Source organism: Mustelus asterias, chromosome 15, assembly GCF_964213995.1.
Source record: "Mustelus asterias chromosome 15, sMusAst1.hap1.1, whole genome shotgun sequence".
Classification (NCBI taxonomy): Eukaryota; Metazoa; Chordata; class Chondrichthyes; order Carcharhiniformes; family Triakidae; genus Mustelus; species Mustelus asterias.
The window spans coordinates 40,546,769-40,554,482 of record NC_135815.1 but is presented as its reverse complement, the minus strand read 5'-3'; the positions used below and the strand labels follow the sequence as shown (position 1 = coordinate 40,554,482).

Below are 7,714 nucleotides of genomic sequence, written 5' to 3'. Positions count from 1 at the left end.
AGATTTTTGCAAACCTCCCACGCCAGTGTTGGCTGATCATTTGCTAGTGCAGGCTATTGGAGTTCTCTCTTATCCTAGCATTGGCTCAGGGTCATTCCACATTGGTTTCAAGGTAGGGGCTTCTGGTTTTGCAGTATAACATCCCACAATGGATTTGATCCCTTTGGATGACTTGTACTTTAAAATTTCTCTGAGCAATAAGACACCAAAATTGCTGTTTGAGAAGACTGAGCATTTACTCTGTAATGAATTGCATTGCACTGTGTGCTTGATTGTACTTGTATTCTGCTGACATCTGTGGGTTGTGCAATGGGGTTATGAGTCATGGTTGCAAACCATAGTGATGATTTCCCTAAAGACAGCTTTGCAACCAAGTAGCCCATTTAAGCATCCAGGCGCACTAAACTGGTAAGGATGAAGGAGTCAGAGGTTGACCCTGTATTCACCACAAGGATCTTTTTTTGAACATCACAGATCACCTGCATATTAAGGAATGAAAGCCTGCACAGATGATATGCACCATTTGTTTAACAGTCTCTACGTGTATATATTTGGCAACACAACGAGGAAGCCAGCAAAAGAATAGAATTGTTGCTCTTTCTTAACACTTTGCATTAAAGGACGGGCCATCCAGAACACTTATACCAAGCATTTCTTCAATACTAATGGGCATGATACCGTGTCAATGCAATATAAAATCACTTCTTAGGGATTGAAATCATCACACTGAGAAAATTAATGATTGCTGTTTCTTCTTGGTTGCGGGCACTAGTTGGGGCTCTTTAGGGTTTGCCGGTTATGCTAAGAATGCTACCATAAACTGTTAATCGTAAAAAGTATTCTTGTTTGTTTACAGATCTATACACATCACAGCACTCTGCACCAGGTTGTACTTTTGTTTCCTGCCAGTTCCCAGTCTCTCAATCATGTGGCATTGCACCATAGTTACATCAGTAGTTAAATTAGTGTCAGGTGCCCCTTATGTTAACCCCTTACTGCACATCTCCCCCCAAGTCTTTATCCCAGCTATATACACACTGATACATCTCCCTCTGACTCCATAGGCTCAGTTTCTCTGTTGTCTTGACCTATCTCTGTGATGTGGGTCCTGATTTAAATTTGAGATTGAGGAGGAACTGCACTCTTCGGTCAATAAGAGTGTCTTCCACCTGGTTTGTATTGGAATTTCTACTGTTTCTAGTTCCTTGTTCATCTGGATCTAGATAGTGTGTCCAAGGCTCCGTTGATTTCCTCCCCAATGATATCAAGGCTTTTTGGTTTCTTCCGATAATTCCCTGGTCCATCTCAATTTTATAAGGTCTCGGTTGTTGGGCTTTTTCTATCGCAATGTCTTCTCTCTGTTGATCTCGTATCCACAATCTCTCCCTGGGCCATAGCACTGTGCTCTGTGCCTGGAGTTGAAATTACGAGCTTGACTGTCTCTGTTGCTTCTCGTGCTACCGAGCTTTCTCACAATTATCTGGGGTAATGTTAAGTTGTAGAGTGGAATATCTCCTTTTTTGACAATGTTTCAAGTCAGGTGGGAAAAACAATGAGCGGCCTCTGTACAAATACCTTTTCCCGCTATCTCTTTTGACACATAATCAAAAGAAATCCTGGAGGCGGGTCCCACGACATCACCCTGGCAGAGTCTGCACCGCCAGCAAACTCAAAAAAATAGCAATTCAGGTACCCCATGGAACCGTCCCCACCCCACAGACTCAGGGACCCCAGCCCCATGGACTCAGGGCCCCCCTTCTCCAAAGGGAATCCACCCCAAACTTCCCCAATGGAAGCCCCACCTGACAATCCCCCAGACACTACCCCAGCCACTCCCGCACTGGCACTTGCCCCTGGCAGTGCCAGGGAGCCAGTGCCAGGGCCGTTCCCAGGCACTGTTGGCGGCAGTGCCTTGGTACTGCCCAGGCTTGACGCATTCCCTGCCGCGGGCAGTGCATCCCCAATGGGGACCATTCGCCAGGTCCCCATTCATCAGGACATCATTGGCGGTGGGGCGGGAAAATTCCACCAGTATGAAAGCCATTTTGGGACTCCCCCTCGATTCCCCACCCCTGCTGCCATTCCCACCCACTGAAAATGGGGATGGAAAATTCTCCCACTGCTCCCCTTCCCCAAATTGATTGTTGTAGAGAAGGGAGTTGTGTTTGCAGACATTTTCCTAGCAGTATTCTGAAAGGTGAGAACCTATTGATTTTACAGGTGAGGTTCTGTAGTTCAGAAGAGTTTAGTTAAACATTTTTAAGTTTATTTATTAGTGTCACAAATAGGCTTACATTAACACTGCAGTGAAGTTCCTGTGAAAAGCCCTTAGTCATCACACTCTGGTGCCTGTTTGGGTACACTGAGGGAGAACTTAGCATGGCCAATGCACCTAACCAGCACATCTTTCAGACTGCGAGAGGAAACCGGAGCACCCAGAGGAAACCCACGCTGACACGAGGAGAGTGTGCAGACTCCGCACAGACAGTGATCCGAGCCGGGAATCGAACTTGGGTTCCGTGCCGCACCCCCAGCTAATATCTCTGGTGCTTTTTTCATCAATTCCTTGATAGTTCAATCTCCTCTTTCTGCTTCTGCTTTTGAGTGAGGATATTCAAGTAAATTAGTCACGTGCATGAAACCATTTTTTTTTGGTGAAATGATTCATTATTTTTTAACACTCTGGCAAACTGATGATCAGAGATAAAAATGTCTAAAATAAATGGAGACAGTACTGCCACAGATGTATTGTCCAGAGGAAATGTAAACATGGGGCGAATTAAAGATTAATGTGACTTGAACTAAGTTCCTTTTCCAGCTGTATCTGTTCTTTGCCAATTGGATAAAAGCCAAATGTATTCCTGGTCACTTGTCTATCAATTCTGAAGTTCCTGATCCACTTGCCCAATCCATCACTCAAACCAGCCTCCCACCCGTTGACTCTGTCTACACTTCCCGCTGCCTCGGAAAAGCAGCCGGCATAATCAAGGACCCCACGCACCCCAGACATTCTCTCTTCCACCTTCTTCCATCAGGAAAAAGATACAAATGTCTGAGATCACATACCAACTGACTCTAGAATAGCTTCTTCCCTGCTGCCATCAGACATTTGAATGGACCTACCTTATATTGAGCTGATCTTTCTCAACATGATATTCTGCACACTCTCCTTTCCTTCGCCCCTATGTACTCTATGAATGGTATGTTTTGTCTGTATAGCGTGCTTGAAACTATACTTTTCACTATACCCCAATACATGTGGCAATAATAAATCAAATCAAATCAAAACCTCCCCACAAATGCTGGGAATCTCTGATCCAGAAGACAGAGTCACAAGAAAGGACTCAACTCCTCTGTGTTTAATGCTGACTGCTGATAGGCCTATGGCAGCTGAGGTGCTGTAGCTCCTAACACAGACTTCACTAGCTGTTTGATGGATACCCTTTGTGCCCCTGTTTGCTTCTCCTCTGTGCCCCATCCCTCTAGCTCCAAACCTCCAGAGTGGCTGATTTTGACTGGCTCAACTGTAGAGCTTGGGTCTGAATTTTTCCATCAGGGTTCTATACATTGATATACAGAAGGAACGTTTGCACGCAGTTAGAGCAGCTTTCCAGTGCTTGCTTGTGTGAATCTCCACTAAACTATACTCGGATCATACGGCTTTCATTCCTAACCTTAGACACAAAGAGCACACAATTTACTCTATGCACTGCTTTCCACCGTTTGCGAGCTTCACTGAATGAAAATGCTCCCAGTATGGTTGCTCCACCTTGAGAGATGAGGAAAAGGCCTGACTGCACAATTGTCAGATATAGATTACCCTTTTCTAGATTGGACTCAAAACCTCCCCGGTTCTCGAGTGTTGTAGTGTGGCCCCTTTAAGGGATCGTTCCCTGAGGACCATATGGTTGGCCCAGGTTCTATGAACTGTCATGGCGGGAAGCTGAGCCAATGGGGTGCGAGGATGTATATCCTGAGTTGGGAAGGATTGGCAATTGGAGTCAGGGAGGAATAATGTATAGTCACCATAGTTATTCTGTCAGACCTTGTTTGTGTATATCAGTATTTCTGGCTTTAGCAATAAAGTCTTTGTGTTCTGAAGCCTCATCGAGTCACCCTCAATTTATTACATTGGCAACGAGGAAAGATTTTCCAAGTTCCTTGGGGATTGCAGTGCGCGGTTAGAGGGCAAAGAGACGGCAGCATTGAAGATAAGAAAAAGCAAGATACAGTCACAGTGTTAAAATGCCTTTAATCATGAAATTAGAACAGTTTGACCCCAAAGTAGAAAACTGGGGCCAGTATATTGAGAGACTACATTACTTTTTTGTAGCAAAAGAAATAACAACTGAAGAAAAGCCAAAGGTTATTATGCTCATGGTTGTGGTTTAATTAGAAGTTTAACATCGCCTGCTGCTCCAGGTACCAAATCTTTAGACCAGATAGCTGAGCTGGTTAAGAATCATTTCAACACCCGACCCTCAATTATGATGTTGAGGTACAAATTTCACTCAGCAATCCGGGAGCCAGGGGAGACAGCCTCCAGCTTTGTGATCAGGTTGCAAGGGTTAGCAGAGCAATGCGAATTCAGCCCAACTTTAGGAGAAATGTTTGAGGGACCATTTGGTCTGTGGTATAAACAGCCCGATTATACAAAAGAAGTTATTGACAAGTAAAAATTTCTCTGGAGAAAGTCTTTGAGCTGGCCCAGGTGAGTGAATGTGCAGAACAGAATGTGAGCAAATTGCAAGGTGAAATGAGATAAACTTCTTGTGGCAGGAAACAACTATTGTGAAGGCCAACCCGAATGTGAGTACTGAAGAGTCCAATAATAGGGATACTGCAGCAAGGGTAGAAGCTTGTTATCAGTGAGGGGAGATCAGTCCCAAGAAGCCCGCCAATGTAAAAATTACGTGTGTTTTCCATGCAACGAAAAGGGTTATTTACAAGCGTTGTATGAAATAAAGCTTTCAGGACAGAATGTAAAACAAAAAAATCCACAACAAAATTGGTTTAACTCCTGTCAAGAAACTGTTTGAGGAGCCCAAAAGGAGGGCACATTTCCTAAAAATGGATAAAGTGCCCCCTACAGAGATAACCTTGATGGTAATGGGACGTCATCTAAGGACACAGTTGGATACGATGTTTCTAAATTTGGCTGGGAAGGTGGAGGCTAGGCAAGCCTCTCAGAAACAGAACCACAACTCAAGGAAGAGCGACAAAGTCTTCAGAGATGAGGATTTAGTCATGGTCAGAAATTTTGCGGCTGGACCAGCATGGGTGGCTGGCAAGATTGTGGAAAGGACAGGGCCGGTCTCCTATATTGTAGAGATGCAAGGGTGCCACCTCAAGAAACATGTGGATCACCTGAGAAGGAGAGCAATATCTGAGACAAGGGAACAACTGGTGACTCCAGCAGTACAGGTAGATCTGCCTGGATTGGAAATGGGGATCCCAGTTGGGGATGTGGAACCTGAGCACCCAGTTGTGGCAATAACAGAGAATGCAGCAGCCACCGAGGATGAATTAGACCCTGGGTTGATGAGTTTGCCGTTTGCCTTGACCTGGCCTGATTTGTCATTTCCAAATGAACATAGATTGGAGTAGAGACAATCTACAAGAGTTCAGAAGTCACCAGTTTGAAGTTGTGATGGGGGTTTCCCTTGATGTTTTTTTCTTCGCAAATTGTTGTTTATTTAACAATGTTTCTTTTTTGTTTCTACCAGGTGACTTCAAGCGTTGGGTGGGGAAGGAGTGTGGTAGCGTGGTCCCTTTAAGGGGACATTCCCTGAGGGCCACGTGGATGGGCCGGACTATATGGAGTGTAGAGGCAGGAAGTTGAGCCAATGGAGTGCGAGGGTGCGTATCCCAGGTCAGGAAGGATTGGCAGTTGGAGCCAGGGAGGAATAATGTACAGTCGCATAGTTATTCTGTCAGACCCTATTTGTATATACTTTTATTTGAGGCTTTAACAATAAAGCTTTTGTGTTCTGAAGCCTCATTGAGCACCCTTGATTTATTATATCATCCCTCCCTTCCGACAGGAACCGCCTATACCGCTCCAGCAGCCACTGAGTGCTGGGCAGCACCACCTGAGGCAGGCTGTGGGTGGACAGCGGCCCTGCCTGAGTCCCGTGTCCGGCCTTGACCTCATCTTCCAGCAGTAACAGCCAGCCGCACTGATCAAGTTGCAGAGCAGCTCGTTAGCAAACCCTGGTCCATTGTCTGGCACCACAATGTGCAGGATAAAGTTTAAAAAAAGTATATTTATTAGTCACAAGTAAGGCTTACATTAACACTGCAATGAAGTTACTGTGAAATTCCTTTAGTCACCACATTCCGGCACGTGTTCGGGTCAATGCACCTAACCAGCAGGTCTTTCAGACTGTGGAAGGAAACCGGAGCAAACCCACACAGACATGGGGAGAATGTGCAAACTCTACACAGACAGTGACCCAAACCAGGAATCGAACCCGGGTCCCTGGCGCTGTGAGGCAGCAGTGCTAACCACTGTGTCACCGTGCCGTGTCACGAAGACTGATCTGAAAAACATAATGACTGCCTGTGCAGTCCACTCACTTCAAACCAGCTGAAGTGGTAATCAATGATGATAATTAAAATTCTGCCTTTAAAAACTCAGAAAAATCCATCCCAAGTGCTACCATGGCCTCAGAGGAAAGGTGGAGAATGTCAGTGGTTCACTCTGCTGTAGTCTAATCACGGCACACATAAGGAAATTTGTGATTAAGTCTACAATGAGGGACTTGACGCCTGGCCACCAGACTGACTGGAGGACTCTTGCTTTGCGCTTTCCTATCGCCAAGTGACCTTGATGGATTTTCTGTAGAATGTCGAGTCGAAGTGTTATAATGGTGACTGATCTGTCATTAACAATTAAGAAATCATCGATGATTGCGAGATGTTTTCTCTGCTTGTAGTATTAGCAAAGTACTGGGTTGTTAGGAGTATAATCCGGCCATCCGTTCTCACAATACTCTTTTATCTGGATGCATTCGCCATCCTGTTCTTGTGCTTGCTTGATCTCTAGTAATCTCTGTTCCCTGGCTGGTAACAAACAAAGTATATGCTTCAACTTCCTCAGTAAAATTTAAATCTTCAAACTTGACTCCATCCACTGGCATTCTTCCATTGAATATTCTCAGTAAATTAATCATATTTCACGAATCTCAGTATAAAACATTGAATTCTAAGTGGATTTTTTGCAATTTCCTTTGGGTTTGTGGCCAGTTTCAACTTTAAACCGTAATCCCATGACATAATCAGTGAAGTTCCAACAGGCCCATGCGGCTGCTAATGCTTCTTTCTCAATGGTTGCATATCTCTTCTCTATGTCCCAGAGAGACGTTGAGGTGGAACAAACTGATGCATTTTTTGTACTTGGAACAACGCTGTGCCCAAGCCTGGAGATGAGGTGTTGACTGCTACAATTGTTGACAAAGCTGGATCGTCGTGCGTGAGAATTTCTGGTGACATTAGGAGATGTCAAAAGCATTTTGCAGGTCCACATTCCAGTGTCACTGTTGAGCTTGTAGCGGCTCATTCATTTCAGCCAAGTTTAGTAGGTTTTCTGTGGGTTGGCTGTAATTCCCGAAGCTTGCACAATGTAACTTCAGAATTTTGTCACAGGCTTTGCAAGTTCACACTTGTCATTTAATGTCAAACGTGTTTCTTGTAGGACTTTGGGCATTGCTCT

The 7,714-nt window shown here is 44.8% G+C and overlaps 1 pseudogene; it reads right to left on the bottom strand.

Annotated features, from left to right (window-relative positions):
• Nucleotides 1-3,282: 3,282 nt before the first annotated feature.
• LOC144504719 (meiotic recombination protein REC114-like) lies at nt 3,283-7,142 on the bottom strand (annotated as a pseudogene).
• Nucleotides 7,143-7,714: the final 572 nt, after the last annotated feature.